This window comes from Sinohyriopsis cumingii, chromosome 7, assembly GCF_028554795.1.
Source record: "Sinohyriopsis cumingii isolate HCF-2022 chromosome 7, ASM2855479v2, whole genome shotgun sequence".
NCBI classification, from domain to species: Eukaryota; Metazoa; Mollusca; class Bivalvia; order Unionida; family Unionidae; genus Sinohyriopsis; species Sinohyriopsis cumingii.
The window spans coordinates 62,571,177-62,589,819 of NC_142967.1; the positions used below are offsets into that span (position 1 = coordinate 62,571,177).

General features: G+C 38.1%; 1 protein-coding gene across 1 annotated transcript in view; it reads right to left on the bottom strand.

Moving 5' to 3' along the window:
• LOC149795382 (uncharacterized) overlaps positions 1–18,643 on the bottom strand; it is a 60,622-nt gene that overhangs the window by 14,748 nt on the left and 27,231 nt on the right. The window lies entirely within an intron of this gene.

Below are 18,643 nucleotides of genomic sequence, written 5' to 3' on the forward strand. Positions count from 1 at the left end.
GAAGAATTAATACAGTAAATAGAGGACATATACATTTTTAAAAGTTCAAATAATGCAAAAGAAATTATTTGTTTATTTTCTGAATGTGTTTCATTGGTCATAGGAATTAATGGATTTTAATAAGATAAAGGAATTTTAAAAAATACCCTGTGTTTAATTGAAGGATCCTCAATGTTTATTTTGCTGGGTTCCATATTTGCAAGCATAATACTGGGGGGTGGGGTCAGAAGGTTTATCAAGAAGTTATGAATTGAACATCTTTTGTTCTTTTTTGCATAATTTTTTATTGATGTATACTAATTATTTTAGCAATGCCTATGTACTAAGAGTCTTGAATAAAAAGCACTTTGTCAAACATGACTAAAACTCAAACTTAGCGTGTTTTGAGCTTATGTACATCCCATGTACATTATTTACCGACATGCATCAGTTTGCATCATTTTCATAATTCCAATATGGCCTTCACAGTAGAAGAATAATTTTCAAAGTCTACATGTTTGCATGTCTAAGTTTTACTGTGAAGAAAAGGAAGAAAGCAAAAAAAAACTTTGTTAAGTTTTGGCAGATTAAAACTCTTGAGAGGAATGTATCAAACTTTTTTGGAGAAACTTAAGAGACCTTCACTTACACCTAAACCCTCCACCAGCAAGACTTCATGAACAGTGGTAACCAATACCACAGCAGGAGTAGGATTAAGATATGGAAAAAGTGTGAGGCAGTTACAATTTATGTTATCCAATCGTGACTTTTTCAAAACCCAGTGGTCCTTTATGGGGTCACCGAATTCTCTAAGAAAATGGGGATAGTATTCAATCATTGCCAGTTTGTGTGCTTTATGTTTGTGTATGTCTATGTCTGCCACAAAACTAAAACTTAAACCTCTTCACCATTTTGTGTGGCAGTATAAGTATGTTTGTTGTTATAGTCTAAGTATAAACATGTTTGTTAGTATAGTGTGATTAAGTATAAGTATGTTTGTTGGTATAGTGTGTGTAAGAATAAGTATGTTGTGGGTATAGTGTGTGTAAGTATAAGTATGTTGTGGATATATTGTGTGTAAGTATAAGTATGTTGTGGGTATAGTGTGTAAGTATAAGTATGTTGTGGGTATAGTGTGTGTATGTATAAGTATGTTGTGGGTATAGTGTGTGTATGTATAAGTATGTTGTGGGTATAGTGTGTGTATGTATGTTGTGGGTATAGTGTGTGTATGTATAAGTATGTTGTGGGTATAGTGTGTGTAAGTATAAGTATGTTGTGGGTATAGTGTGTGTATGTATAAGTATGTTGTGGGTATAGTGTGTGTAAGTATAAGTATGTTGTGGGTATAGTGTGTGCAAGTATAAGGATGTTGTGGGTATAGTGTGTGTATGTATAAGTATGTTGTGGGTATAGTGTGTGTAAGTATAAGTATGTTGTGGGTATAGTGTGTGTATGTATAAGTATGTTGTGGGTATAGTGTGTGTAAGTATAAGTATGTTGTGGGTATAGTGTGTGTAAGTATAAGTATGTTGTGGGTATAGTGTGTGTATGTATAAGTATGTTGTGGGTATAGTGTGTGTAAGTATAAGTATGTTGTGGGTATAGTGTGTGTAAGTATAAGTATGTTGTGGGTATAGTGTGTGTAAGTATAAGTATGTTGTGGGTATAGTGTGTGTTGTAGTTGGTGTTGTAGGGTTTAACACCATTTTTCAGCACATGATAGGCTATGCATGGCAGCCAGTATTAATGGTGGAGGAAGAACCCAGGAAAACCCTGGAAAGAACCACCGACCCACGAGAAGCTACTGGCAAGCTTTCTCACATACCCACAGTGTGTGGTGTGTGTAAGTATAAGTATGTTGCTGGTATAGTATGTGTAAGTATACATATGTTGTGGGTATAGTATGTTCTAAGTATAAGTGTTGTGGGTATAGTGTGTATAAGTATAAGTATGTTGTGGGTATAGTCTGTGAAAGTATAAGTATGTTGTAGGTATAGTGTGTGTTATAAGTATGTTGTGGGTGTAGTGTATGTAAGTATAAGTACATTTTGGGTATAGTGTGTGTAAGTATAAATAGGTTGTGGGTATAGTGTGTTTGTATAAATATGTTGTGGGTATAGTATGTGTAAGTATACATATGTTGTGGGTATAGTGTGCATAAGTATAATTATGTTGTGGGTATAGTGTGTGTAAGTATAAATAGGTTGTGGGTATAGTATGTGTAAGTATACATATGTTGTGGGTATAGTGTGCATAAGTATAATTATGTTGTGGGTATAGTGTGTGTAAGTATAAATAGGTTGTGGGTATATTGTGTGTATGTATAAGTATGTTGTGGGCATAGTATGTGTAAGCATAATTATGCTGACCAAGTTCCTCACCTTGATTTAGAACCAGTAAGAGTTTAAGTAAACAACTTTTTTATTCTTTCTCAGAGTAAGATTCATAAAGTGAAATCGAGGCCATACTTGGAGTATGTGACAAATAACATGTAGCAATTGTTAAAAACTCTTGATTTTCAAGAGGTCTGACCCATGTTCAGGCATCTGTTTTGCATTGTAGCTAGATTTTTTGCTGATGTTTTGAAAAATAATAATCATTCTTGTCATAATACTGGAGAAGTCCATGTGTTTTATGTTGTGACCAATTTTTGGACTAATTATTTTGTTTTCTTCAAATTATTTGGATTTCAGGTTTGTTTTCCATAGAAATACTAGTGCTCCAAATTAATTATTGGACAAGGACAGTTATCAAAATTTACATGGAATTCAGACACTGAAATATTATTTTCTGTGATTCAACAAAGAACTGTTGACACATTAGTAGGACGCTGACCACAGCACATGTCATCGCCTTCCATTTTGGATTTCATTGGGATTCAAGCTCAGTTTTGTTAGGACTTTTTAATTCTTGGATTATTCTTGGAATATTTTTGGGATTTGAATCAAAACAGTAAGTTCTTTTTCTCATTTTACCTTGTATTTCTAGGGAAATAAATTATTTGTTAAATTTTACAAAGTGTGTTGTCTTCACTCTTTTTTTTTTTGTTACGTTTTGTAAGCGCCTAAAAACGTAACAAGTGTGTGTAAGCACTCCTACCCTCACATTTTTACAGATAACTGACTAGTAGATAGCAGGGTAATGGATAGTATATGTGTGGTGTTGGATAGTAGATAACTGGATGTTTGGATAGTAGATAACTGGATGTTGGTCACTCCAAATGGTGTGTTGGAAAGTAAATGTGGGGGTAGATAGCATATGACTGAGTGTTGGTCACTCCAAATAGCAATGTTTGTGTATGCGTCATAGCACTTCTGTTCTTTTCTCTTCTTTCACTCCACGCATGATAATATATATATATATATATATATATATATATATATATATATATATATATATATATATATATATATATATATATATATATGTGTGTGTGTGTGTGTGTGTGTGTGATAGTGTATACCGTACATGCTCGCTTATAAGACGATTCCAACTGCAAGTTGCACAGATCCATAACTGCCGTCGCATAATGCGCCTGCAGATCTGGGTCTATGCAGTTTGTTAGGAGTAGAAAAACAGTATAGACCCTAATCTGCAGGCGCATTGTGCTACAGCAGATCAGGATCTTCGTTGTTTGCAGTTTTACTCGACTTCTAAGTGAGTATATATGGCAAAGTTTATTTGTATGTAAGCACTATTCTTTCACTCGATGTGTCAGAGTGTATAAGAATGTTTGTGTGTATAATCTTATTCCTTTTTCTTTTTCTCTGTTATGCTGTAGTGTGCATCTCTTTCTAATCCTTTCTCTTTTTTTTCATTCCATATATGATAGTGTGTAAATATCTTTGTCTATGCGCACGCGCGCGCGTGTGTGTGTGTATATTCAACTCTTTTTCTTTCTTTGCACACTTAACAAAACAATGTCACAACCTTGTAACAAACATTTATCTTCTTGCCCAGATCTGATTTTGAATGACTGACAAATTTAACTCTTGCTTCTTCCATTCAGCCTGCGATTTAAAGTCGAAGAAAAACATTTACAATGAAATGAATTATCTTATGTAGGGAAAGGTCAGCGAGTGTAGTAAATCCTGGGTTGCAGACTGTGCAAAAACTGAAGGACCTCCTTAACATTGCAACCCACTTTCTGCTGATGTTTATTTAGCATCAATAAGCAGTACTTTAAAAAGTGACAGCTTTAAATCTGATTACAAAATAAAAATCAACTCACGAACTCTAAACTTCACTTGGATCCATACAGCATTTGACGATCCCTAAGGCTTAACACACTTCTTAAATTTTAAAAGTTAGCTAATAGCGTGTTAGTTCTTCCCTCTCCCATTATCATGTTTAACGTATATAGAACGCTATGTTTGTATATGTGTGTAAGTGCTCCTACTAGTTTTCCTTCATTTAACCCATGTATGATAGTCTTTAAGTGTGCGTGTATATTTGTGAGCACTCCAGTAAGCCCTTAGCTTATACCAAATTCTGATTCAGTTTGACAATTGAACAAATTTAACTCTTGTCTCTCTTCATATAAGTCACATTTCACTCAGCGTGCAATTTAAAATAATATAAAAAAAACAGTAGTCAAATGGACTGATAAGGTCAGTCAGTGTTTTAAGAAGGCAAAACAAATTTGTAACAAACAGAGGAACTAAATCTGTCCAATAAAGCACTGACATTGCAATAGTTTTTGCTAGTATTTATAAAGTTAACCATTTAGTCAGAGAATTAAACCTAGGACCACAAAAAACGAAAACAGTATTAAAAATTTTAACCCCCACCTGGCGCCATGTAGGATTAATGGTAGTGTTAGATATGTTTTAACACACTTCTTGAATTGCCAAAGTAGGCGTATACCTGTCCTTAAGTGTTTATTCTTCTCTCTATCTTGTTTAATGTCTATAGAAAACTATATATATATATATATATATATATATATATATATATATATATATATATATATATATATATATATATATAAGCAGCAGGGAAGTTATACAGACCAGGCCGCCAGACCAAAATAAACCTTCCTACGAGAACTTTCTCCGTAGAAGCCTCAGAAAGCAAAAATAAGCCTTCCTACGAGAAATAATTTGCGTAAATTTGACCCAGAGTGCAATTTTTTGTGTGCAAATTCATTGATTTTGGACAAAGATTTTAGGGGGGGGGGGGTCGGCGAAGTTTGCGAAGATTGTGGCTGCTGATCCTAATTTTACCTCGCATTAAAACAATATAGTTGAAAATAATATGAGTCCGAAAGCTAGTACAGTTGGAGAGCCTCATTCTGCCAGATTAGCGCGAGAGCAATTAGCGGCATTAAAGAAGCTTATCCCGACAAAACAATTATTTAAGAGAAATGTTCGTGGTTACGAAGATGTGCAACATGGAATTGCCGAGGCATCATCGAAATGGTTGAAGCCAGTGACCGGAACAATCGAGCAGGTTGTATTTGGCGACGAAAAAGATCCGGATACGAAGAAAAGGGGAATTTTTCCTATGTTGAAAGGTATTGAGGAACAATCACGAACATTACCCGAGCGATTAGCAATAGCAGCAGCAGCACAAGGGCGACAACCTGCAATTGCTTATAAAACAGGTAGTAAGGGAAAAACCGTAGTAGGAAAACCGAGAGTAAAAAAAGGGAGGTTTAATATCGAGAATTTAAGAGAGAATTTCACCGATGAGGGATGGGAAATAATATCACGACCGCTCTCGACACTGTATTCCATAGATCAAATTGGTCAATTTGCGGAAGATATGTTTAGTGTTCGAAATGAATATTTGACTGAAATAGGAAAGGGAAAATATAAAGCCCGTAATAATTGGTATGGTATGCTATATAAAGTTTATTCGGAAAAAACACAGGCGAGCGAAAGGGATCCATTTTTTAGAAGATTTTTAGAAGCAGCAGACGATAGATATAATTATAATAAGCAACTAGCGGAAGATATAAAACAGCAAGCGAAAGAAAGAAAACAACAGGAGAAGGAAGAAAAAGCTAAAACACGAAGAAGAAAAGTAATACCACAGGAAGATATTCAACCACAGGAACCAATAATTCAACCAGAGGAATTAGGAGCTAGACCAAAAGAAAGAACTCCACCTCAGAAAAAAGAGAGAAAATCAAGAAAGAAAAAAGATCAGAGTGACCTGGAACCGATAGTTGTACCCGAATTCAAACCATCTGCGGGCATTGATTCGTTTGTATTTGATCCTAAAATATCCGCTGATAATTATTTGAACAAGAATTTGTTGCATTTACTCAGTAACTATGATTCAAAAATTCAGATAGCTGCGGATAATTCTCTGGAAAATAAAAGATTTTTATTGAAAAAAGATATTGCTGATAAAGTCGAAAATATTGATTGGCTGGCTATAATTTATTTTGGTACTTTAGGAAAACCAATAAAATATTCTGATGAAAATTTTATAAAATTTATATCGGATGTTGATAAATACAGATTAACAAAAGCGGCGGAAAAAAGTCCATCATCTACAATGGCGAGTGGTACATTAATCCCCCAGTTTCCCTCCCCTTCCTTCCACCTCCCTTCAGAACCATCATTTAAGAGTGATAGTCCTACATCTTCCTCCCCCTTTGATCTTCGCCACCCACCCCTTTCTCCTTCATTATATCCAAGGGGGGGGGGGGGGCCTGAAATGCGTCCCTGGTTCCGCCCCGCACCTCCAGACCCAACATCGACAAATTGGAAACCACAAGAACTTTCACCCCCAGGAAAACGGAATATTCCGAAAGATGAGGCTTGGCCACTTGGTGAACGCACAACTCCACCAGAAACATATTCGCCACTAACTTCGTCATCAGGGACATCGTCAGGAGAAGTATTCGAGGAAACGTTATCGCCATCGCAATTTCCAAAACCAAAGACAGGAAGCGGATATACCATTTGCCCTGACAGTGTTGTCAACGATGTGTCTCGCCTTGAGGTATTAATCGGAGGAAAACGAGCCGGAAATAACTCTCGTGAAGTAATCAACGAAGCCTCAGATATTTGTCAGCGATTATTCCGTGGTGGCATCATTAATTCTCACATTTACAAGGAACTTGTTGATGAGCTCATCGATTAAAACAACACAATTGAAATAACATGATTGTTCACAAACATCAGCGCAGACCCAAACAGGTCCGCGTAGTAAACTCTCGATTGCCCGTATACAAATATATCCACGGCAATGGATTCGGCGATATCATTGGAAGTCTCGTTACGCGAGTAATACCTAAAATTGGACCCGCGATCAAACAATTCGCGTCAAAAGCAATAGGAAAAATCGGCGAGACCGCTGTTTCTGGTATCGGTAATTTGGCCAGCAAGGGTTTCAATGTTGTCAAAAGTAAAATATTAAATTTAGTGCGCAAAAAACAACCCGTCAAATTACCTATCACCAGTGAAATGCCACCCGAAGTTAGTAAAGCCATAAACGATGCAGCAAATAAAAAAATAAATGATCTCGCAAAGGAAGTTGCTAACGCAAATCTCGCAAATGAAGTTGCTAATACAAGTTTCATTTCAGGTAGTGGTCTTCGTTTTAGATGATATTCTTAATAATAAATGTTCGCACAAGTGTCAAATGAAGTGTTCGACATGGACGAGCCTGTAGGCAGAGACACATCCGTGCGAGATTTCCAGTATTTCTCGTACGATGCAGTTGAACCAAATACACCTAATCGCTTGGAAATTCAAGTTCACGATACAACAAGATATTTTCTTCCATCTGAGGCATATATCGAGGTTGTTGGGAGAATTGTTAGGACAAATAATATCGCCTATGGAGCAGATTTTAAAGTAGGATTCGTTAACAACGGCATTATGGCTTTATTCAAGAGTGTCACTTATATGATCGATGGAAGAGAAATAGAGTCAATCACGGACAACGTTGATATAGCAACGACGATTATAGGCCTAGCGAGATACTCGGATGATTTTACCAGGTCAGCCGGTCCTAGTATGATGTTCGCCAAGGATAATTCTGATCACGCTGATCATGTCCAGTATATCGTTAGGAGACCGAGAAATTTCGCTAATACCGCTGACGCTGACGTCGAGGGCATGATAATTAACACCAATCCCAATTACAACCTTGGATTTGCCACGCGGAAAGTCATGTTGACTGGCAATGAACAAAGATTTTCCTGTGCAATTCCGCTATCTCACATTTTTGGATTTTGCAGGCATTTCAGAAAAGTTATTTACGGAGCAAAACACACAATAACTTTCATTCGAGACGCCACTGGTGATGACAAAGCCATCTGGCGAGAAGCAGGCGCGGGTGCAGGTGATGCAGGCAGGGTAATTCTAAACAAATTTACCTTGTGGATGCCAGCGATAGTTCCATCGATGCTCGAGGAAGAAAAATTATTATCATTCATGAATCAAGGCGGAAAATCCGTCATGTCCTGGTTGACAACAATGACCGACTCCTGCGATGTTAATATCAACGGAATATTTACCTGGCGAATTGCGTCACAACAGGGCGCTTCGGCACCTAGGCACATCTTTGTTGCTCTTCAAAACGCAAACAGATACGATCAACTTCACAGTCACATGATATTCGATCAATTCGAGGCAACAAACGTATCACTGAGAATAAACGGCCAACAAGAACCATCGGAGGAAATATCGATTGATTTTGCCAACTATTCGACGGCCCGTGCATATCATCGCTTGCTAAGTTTCATGGGACGCGATCAAAATATCGATACAGGATTACAAATATCACAGTTGGATTTTAATACTCGCTATCATATCTATTACTTTTCCTTGGAACATCTCGATTTGGTAAAACAATCAGTTGTCGATATTCATTTCAAGGCCAGAATTAACACAGCCGGAGCAGCAAGAGCCATCGCGGTAATCCTCAGCGATAGAACAATGATCCTGGAAGGCATCAGTGGTAGAATGCGAGTCATCGATGCTCCTGTCGAGAATATGTGATAAATTCCAAATTTAGACTAAGCGATTATTAATATGCCATACGAACACGTCAGCGTAACTCTGACCCCGGGTGAGATAAAAAAACTCCAAGCAGCGATATCAAAGCGATGCGGTATGAAATTAACCCTGAAAAACGATCAAATTCACGGTGGACCTAACAAACTATCGCTAACTAGAGGTCAACGTGAACGTTTCTCCAAGGCCAAATCAGCGAATTCCGGCGTTCATGTGAGCCTTTCCATAGGCGCCATCAGAGACATGGTCAAAACAGGCGGCGTTTTTCCTCTGTTAGCTGCTCTTCCGGGACTGCTAGCTGGGATTCTTCCGACAGTTGGAAAAGCAGTAGGATTAGGTGCGCTCGGAGGGATAGGTTCCCAAATAGGTTCCACAATAACAAGAAAAATTACGGGAAGTGGATACCGCAAAAAAAGGGAGGATTACTTCCCCTCTTCCATCCCTTAATCACGAAAATGATGCAAAAACAACAAAAAGGATCCGGCCTTTATCTAAGACGCCCCCCATACGGATCCGGTCTAAGATTAGCACGCCCGCCTCAAATTTAGATCTGATCAACGAAGCAAAGAAAAAAAAAATAAAATTTTTCAGAGGCGTATTTATGCGAGATCAACTACCAGAAAAACCAAACCCTACCGAGACAGGAATAATTAATCTCGATAAAAATACCGGCCCTGGCACGCATTGGGTTGCCTACCCGATTAATCCTCGCGAAGTCGTTTATTTTGACTCATATGGATTAGCACCACCAAACGAATTTATCAAATACGTGTCTTCGCTGAGACTTCCGGTTTGGTATTCGACGCTTCCAACACAAACATTAGCGGATCCACCGATATGCGGCCCAGAATCAATTAACGTCCTCGATGCAATTTCAAAATCATCCGGTCCGTATCACAAAATTGTATTTGAATACGCCGTAGATAAATATCATGGTTGACATTTATGGTAGATCCCTCTTCAGGAAGGAAAAGGCAGAAATAAGCGACATCGATACATCAAAGTTCGCAACCAAGAGTGATATTAACAATCTCCTATCGCTGTCAGAGGTGGACCCTGGCGAGGTTGCTGTTTTTCAAAATACCGAAGGGCGATTACACACCAGCAACGTGAAAATAACTGATATAATCAAGCGAGAAGAATATAACGATCATATTAGTCAATTTACTCGCCAATCGGAGATGGTATTAAAATCTATAGCTGATATTACCGATATCATCACGGAGTTACCATCGAAGGCTAATATCACAGATGTGGAAAAATCCGACAAAGAACTATCAGCGGCGTTGCTCCTAAAAGTCGATAAGGCAACCTACGACGATCTTCAGGACAGAGTAACAAAAAGATTTAGCAAGCTAACTAACGATCTTAAAAAACTCGACGATGCATCAAAAAATCTCAATAAAAAACTCGAGGAAGATATAAAAAAATTCATCGATACCTCCTCAACTACACATAACGATCTCAACGAGAAAACAAAGAAAATAAACGATGATATCGCCCAAATCAGTGTAGATATTGAATCGGTACGCGCATTAATATTTCAAAAAGCTGATAGAACATCACATAACGATCTCATCGATAAAGTAAAATCCATCAACGAGGAAATTACCAAAATAAATACCGCGATGGGTCAAAAAGCTGATAGAACATCACATAACGATCTCAGCGAGAAAACGAAAAAAATAAACGAAGATATCGCCCAAATCAACAGAGAGATTGAATCGGCACGTGCATTAATATTTCAAAAAGCTGATAGAACATCACATAACGATCTCAGCGAAAAAACAAAGAAAATAAACGAAGATATCGCCCAAATCAACAAAGATATTGAATCGGCACGTGCATTAATATTTCAAAAAGCCGATAGAACATCACATGACGATCTCAGCGAGAAAATAAAATCCATCAACGATGATATCGCCAAAATCAACAAAGATATTGAATCGGTTAGTGGGGCGAATCAAGGTACCAACGGCGATTTCACCGAGAAAATAAAAAAACTCAACGACGATATCGCCCAAATCAACAAAGATATTGAATCGGTACGCGTATTAATATTTCAAAAAACCGATAGAACAGCACATAACGACCTCAGCGAGAAAACAAGAAAAATCGACGAGGATATTACTAAAATTAACGATGAAATTAACGTGGTACGAGAATTAGTAAGTCAAAAAGTTGATAAAACATCACACGACGAGAAAACAAAATCCATCAACGATGATATTAACGCGGTACGCCAAATCGTAACCGAAAAAGTTGATAAAACATCACACGATGACCTCCACGAGAAAACAAAAAAAATCAGCGAAGATGTTACTAAAATCAACGATGAAATTAACGTGGTGCGTGAATTAGCGCGACAAAAATTCGATACATCAGTGTACGGCGGGGAAATTCGAGATTTAAACGCGAAAATTCTCGACGCAACTACAAAAATTAACGATATTAACACAAAAATATCGTCGGCGAATATTGAAAGATTTGCGCGTATTTACACACCAATGGAATTAATGACAGAAGATGCTAGTTATTTAATGCCACTTGTGATAGAAGCAAAGGGAGCCAAATGGACGCCCTTTTCAAATCTTAGTATTTTTGTCGCGCCGTTTGATGGCGTATATCGAGTACAATATATTTCCAAGATAAAATTCAAGGTAACAGCCAGATTTCATGAAATTCATGAATATTATCCTGGATTTTTTATTATTTCCATGGAGAAAAATGCCAGGGAAATATTTACAATGGAACCACCAGATAGAACCACGACAGAACCAACGCGTTATCGTGCAATATTCGAATATTTATCACATTGAATCCAATTAGTCAGGTAAATTAACTAATAAATGACCGCATCGGATTACCGTTACAATCAGGCGCGATCATGGCAGGATGCGCTAAAAAAACTCCTCGACGAGTATCAGATAAAAATAAGGAAATACCAGCGTAGATTAGTTATCATTGACGTCGCCGTGTACGCGGTATCTGCGGTAGTCGCCGGTGCTGGGGTAATTTTATCCGCGGTAACAACAATCGCGCCGATCGTAGCAACGATAATAATCTCGTCAACAACAACAATCGCTGGTGTTCTCAATATCGTAGCGAAAAAGATATCCTCGTGCACGAGTGAGAAATTATCATCGTACAAAAATAAACTAACTAAGATCAATGACGCGTATTCGAAATTATCATCGCTTCTTTCTGAGAGTCTCAACGATGGCGTTATCTCCGATCCAGAATTTTCGGCAATGATCAGTATTTACTCGGAGATTGAACAAATGAATATTAATAATGTCAGAACTAGCCCAGATCGTGACAAACACGACACCGCCGACAACAACACTAATATCGTTAAGCTCAACCAATCCAGAATTTAGCATCAATTTTCCAACACCAATCAGCATCAAAGAAATTGCGTTAACACAATTGCGTGTCTACAATAGCTGGCCCAATGTTAGATCGAAATCATTCGGCAGATTATTATCAAACAATTCGCTTGTTTTTGCCAATAAAAACAAACCCGATGGAACACCCGATTGGATCGTCGTTGGTATACCAACAGGTAGTTACGAAATTGATCAAATAGATAAGGAATTTACCAATAGGATATCAAATATAACCGGTGATGCTACTCCGGGAATAAAGATATCTGCGCACGATCCAACACTATCATCGATGATAGAAGTGAAATCACCATACATGGTAGATATTTACCAATCATCGATTAGGACCATATTAGGTTGGCCTGAAATCGCACCTCTGGCAAAACCAGAAAAACCAGATGTTTTTATTCCAGGTTTTCACGAAGAAGCTCCTCCAGAGCAACCGGAGCCAAAAAAAGAAGATTTTACCACCGACGAAGGATGGTATGGAGATATCAAACACAAACCTCTGATCGATAGCGCCATCAACCTCATGAATAACCACAAATTTAACCTGGTAATATTCGCTTTTACTTTTATTAACGAAAGAATTATCTCGTGGTTGCCTCTTCCTAAAATTCCCCCCGGTGTGAAAATCTTCGACGCTACCCACATTAAGATAATAGCCCCCACAGACGGTATCTTGGTAAGAAGAACCCTCGACGAATTTAATCAAGAACATAAATTACAATTAAATTTATTGCGGGAATCCTTTCATGAATGCATCTTAAATAAATCAGGCTCATGTAACGAAATTATCAAACGCGTGAAGATTTTAAATCAACTCGCGAATGATGTTGAATATTATCATGGTATGTTTATTCAGGCGATAGTCGACGATATATCAATTGCCGATTATGTTCTTCCTATTAGCAAATTCGAGTTGATCAAAAATTCAGGAGAAAAACAAAAATTCATGAGAGTATTTGGTTTAACCGAGGAAACGCTACCAAATTTCAAATTTCCCGATTATGATGTTGATAAAATGAGAAAATCCGTCACTGATACCATCGATGATTTATTTCCGAAATTACATGCCGCGTGGACTAAAAAAATACAATCGGAATTGATTCTCAAACACAATAATGATCCCGCCGGGCAGGGGCGGCATATCTCGCCAGGTATCGTTAATATAACGGAAGTTATCGCGATTTATCTTCACGCGGATGTTGTCGAGGGCAGCTACAATGTTGATTCATCAGAGTCAAATCAGGCGCAGCAGGGATTTATTTTGTATTCGTTTTCACCTAGCGCCTCTCCGGGATATTTGATAATAAAGGAGCCAGTAAATCCGTTTTACCTGCGATGTCATAATCGGTTGTTGTCAAGGATAAATTTCAAACTAACGGATCAGAAAGGAAATTTGCTTGATATACGCGGGGAAACGATAAGTATCAATCTACTGGTAAGATCGTGAGAGTCTCTGACTCTTGAATCTTCGAATCTGTCCACGGGGGAAAAACAGGCCAAAAAAATAAATAAAATCCAGGGAAATTTTCAAAATTAATATATTTTTTTAATTTTTGTTTTTTTTTGTTTGCGGAAATCTTCAGGAAAATTCAAGGATCAGAAATTTCCTTGGCCTTGCTCTCATCGACAAGTTTTTTCAGTTGTCTGACACGCGAGCTTGTAATTTTTTTGATTCATATGCATCCGATAAAATCAACCTAGCTTTTTCCACTAGCGTAGATAATTTAACAAAATCCTCGATTTGATCATCGCTGACAGTCGCAAGTGATTGATACATGGCAATTTGGATCTTTTTTATTAATTTGTACTCTGACGGCAGTGTGTATTTGTATTCGAGTTTTCCCTGAACAATCGTCTCGAATTCGGATCGAATTTTATTCGTGTCTAGATCCGATGGAAGATTTATTTTTTTCTTTCTCAGATCATCGATGGCTTCGATGATGTTATTTATGGTTTGTTCATCCATGTTATATTAATTTTGTAATATTCAATTATTCTTCGTCGAATATTATTGGGATATAGGAAAATTCGATCCAAGTGCCGAGATTATATGAAAATGTTGCATTGATTATTTTTTCTGCCGCACGTTGCACCGATGCTTTATTAATACTAAAATATCTTGCAGCTGCGCTCATCGATTCGAATATCATCTCCTCACCTGTTTCTCGATTTATCGATTTAACCGCTTTAGCTGGTCGCCGTACGCCACCGGTATTACCAAATCTTGAATTTTCACTTGGAGTTACCGCGCGAAGATTGGATATTTTATTATTAAGTTTATTTCCGTCAATGTGGTCGATAACAAGCCCATCTCTAATAGGTCCGTGATAACACTCGAAAACAAATCTGTGGCATAAATAACTTACTCCACTAAAGTTATGCAATAGATAACCCGAATTGCAAACCCTACCAACATTTTTCTTCGTTCTGATATGTCTGACAACACCATCAGATGATGCCTCGTAACCCTCGATGGTTGGATGCGATCTAAACTCGTGTGTGATTTTCATTACAGGAATCGTCGATTTTAGTTTCATATACAATATTCTGTTTGTTTAAATCGTAATTTGCCTTGAATCGATTAATATAATCTTCTTCGCATGTTATTATCGACGAGGATCTTTTTTCATAATATCGCCGCAATTCCCGATAATTTTTCCCTCCACAAGCCAGACACAATCGAGTTTTTCCTCGAGTGCCAACTTGGCAAACTAAACACCGTTGTGGCCCCTTGCTGCCTCGTCGAATTGCATATATATGAGCACCACAATAATCACCTCTGCAGGATTTGTCGCATGATTTTGTTGATCCGATTGGTATCCATTTGCATTGCATTATATAATTTAAACATTTGTCTAAAATATAATAATGGATGCATTTGATCTTGATGAGGCAGAATATATCATTCCTGAGGTTGATCGTGCCAAGAAGGAATTTTTCGATGATGGAGCGGTTCACACTTGGTCGACGTGGAAAACTAACGCTGTTGATGCTACGATGAATCTGGAGCGGGCCAAGAAGATAATCGAGCATATAAAAAACGAACACAAGGAAGAGCGATTTATCTTTGGGATAAAATTTATTGCACAAATGCCTGACGACACTTGGATTATTCGCGATAAACGAGATCCCGTGCGTGGCGGTAAGAAAAACGTCGTTCTTGATAAAAATTCGAAGCCAGGATTATTATTGGGAATTGACGGTCCTTATTATGCCAGGGCATATCCATCTAGTGCTGTTGTTTATGGAATTTATCGGCTGAATAATAATCCCGACATGAAAAATCTACCTGCGATGAAAGAATCACCGATGATAAATTGCGTGGCTGAGCGTGTTATCGAGCACATGAAAAACGCTCGTCGTGGATCTGGTCTGACCCAGTTGAGGTTGGATAAAATTAACTCATGGGCGAAGACAGTTGTTGATGGCGCATCGATTGACGATGTTGCTGTGTTGAGCAAGAAACTTAAATTTCCTATTACCGTGAAAACGCTATCAGGAGAAATATTATATTCGTCGCCGTACAGATCTCGAGGAGTTCCAATCGAAATTGTTGATCATAATTCACATGCGTGGTCGCAGTCGGTAATGATATTCCCGCGAGATCGTGTTGTTAAATTTTATCCCGTTGATGGTGCAAAGGACAATTCCGATGCTATGTTCAGATATATCAAAATATTAGCCGCATCTGATCCGATATCGGTTTGGTTATTCTCGAGCGAAGAAAAGTATGATCAGTTTATATTGCCGCGAGGAGATATTTACCGTGATGAAAAATTACATGAATCTATGAAAAATATCGCGGTGAAATATTCGTCAAATCCTGATCAGTTACTGACAAATTGTTTTACTGTTCCGTCTGTTGCTGCTCACGCTGCCAGAGAAAGAAATTCGTGGAAACCTACGAGAAACGAATTTCTCGCTGATATTCAACTTAGTTGTATCGAATACGGCCATGGCGGATTATGGAATACCAAATTTTATTTCGAAGATATGATATCCGTTGATATGAGCGCGTGCTATCCTGGAAGTTTCCTTGGATACGGTGATTGTGCGGATTATTTTGCTAAATTTGGCCATCCCACCAACGAAATGACAAGGGTAGCAATTAACGGACCGTTACCTGATTTTGTCATGACCGGATTCGCTTGCGTTACTTCATTCGAGTTTGCTGAAAATTTACATAAAATTTGCTACATTTGGTTTGGCAAGCATTTCTCTCAGCGTCGTTGGGTCCCTATAGTGTTGTTGAGGTATATGCTGGATTCGTCAATGTTAATATCGTTGACGGTGAGCGAGGCGATTATATCATACAGGAAACAAACTGAAGTGTGGTTGCCGACAGATTGCGATAATGCGAAAGATATCGGAAGAAAAATAATTGGCAAATTTACTCAAGGAGGATCCGTTGATCATAAACACCGACACGCTAGGTTATTTATCAACGATGCCGAGATGGACTTTATTATTGCCGATACGGTATCGCGAGGAATATTCTGCAACAGAGAGAATATTATCATTGACGGAGTAAAGTTGGGTACCGTAATCACTTATCTCGACGGAGAATCAGCGCAGTATACGCATTTGAGATCATCGATGCTCGCTTATGTGAGTATAAATTTACTGTCGATGATAAATAAATTTTCTGATATCGCGGTAAGGGTCGCAACGGACTCGTTTTATATCGATAAGAAATATCAATACAGGCTAGAAAATTTAATCGCCGATGGTTCTTGGGGAACTTGGAGGATAAAAAACGAGGATATCCTAGATTACTGTGAGGACGCCGATGTCGAAGATTGCGATAAATTTCATCGGGATAAATGTGAGAAAATATCGACGGCTGCATCCGCATTCGACCCAATTTCACGTAACAAATTCGTTTACCTAAATGGTCCTGGTGGTAGCGGTAAAACAACACGAGCGATAAATTTATTTGCGAAATCTGATATGATAGTGTTGACTCCAACTCACAGATTAGCGCGAGAAATAAGGCAACGCGGCGTTGATTCTGGTACTTATCACAGTTATTTCAAATACAGCGGTGGATTATGGGATTCGGCTCGTATGGGAAATAAATATATCAACAGAATTATAATATTTGATGAAATTTGCACAGTAAATTTAGTTGTATTAAAATCATTCCTGGCATGGCTGGAGGAGAAAAATACCGCTGTGATAATGTGCGGAGATCATGGCCAGCCTGATCCGATTGATGGCGAATCTCCTCATGAATGGCTCAGGAATTTCGTTGACTATTATGAGGAAATCGACGCTGATTATAGATCCGATGATATTTTACTGACTGAATTTAAGAAATTAATTCGATTACAACCGAATAAGTTTCAATGCGATGTGATGAGAAAAATGATCGACGAGACTCCGATGGATATTTTTCTAAATTTGTGGCGTCCCGATCATTTGATCGTTGCTAGCAGAAAAATTGTTCGCGATGCTATTCAGGAAATATTATTCAAGCTGCATTGTGAGAAATTTCCAACATTGCAGGTACCGTTATGCTATAGACCCGCTGATACCAGGAAACAAAATATCAGTGTTACTTTGCCATGCGGAGAGGAAAAGATCTTGGTACTGAACGATATTATTCTTGTTGATATTAATCTTGTTAATGACGCGATAAACGCAGAAAGATCGCCATGGAAACTAGGATACGCAACAACGATACATTCATCGCAGGGATTAACCGTCGATGGTCAAGTTTGGATCGTCGATGATAGAATTTCCTGGTCAAATTTAGTTTATTTAGCCGTGTCAAGAGTAAGAAAATTATCTCAGTTAGGTAGAATTCAGTTTCACATTAATGACGCTGGCGGTAGTTGAGTATCTTTCGGTATTATTTGTAATTCCTCCTTGGTAAATCCGCGTTGTGGCGCTAGTGAATCTAAGAAATAAATTGCCGGTCTTCCTGATGATCTTATTACGGCTGATATTTTATGTGTCGTAACGCTCCAATTTGGATCGGTTGCTCTTTTTCTTCCTCCTTCAGCCTCGCCTTCTTTATATAAATATCGGACCGTGACGCTACCTAATACAGGCGGAATCGTGGAATCTCGCTTTAGTGGTATATTTGGTTTTGTAATTGCAATTGCGGGTTTCATCGATATTATTCGAGTCGTCTCGTTATTTAGCGCGTTAATCACATGAGGCAATCTTATTACCCAATCGTGAGATCGATTATCCTGAATGAATTCGCGCGCGTACTGATATCCGAATAATCTTTCCGCTAGTGTTTTGTTGAATCTTTCAACGATAGCCTGATTGTGATGA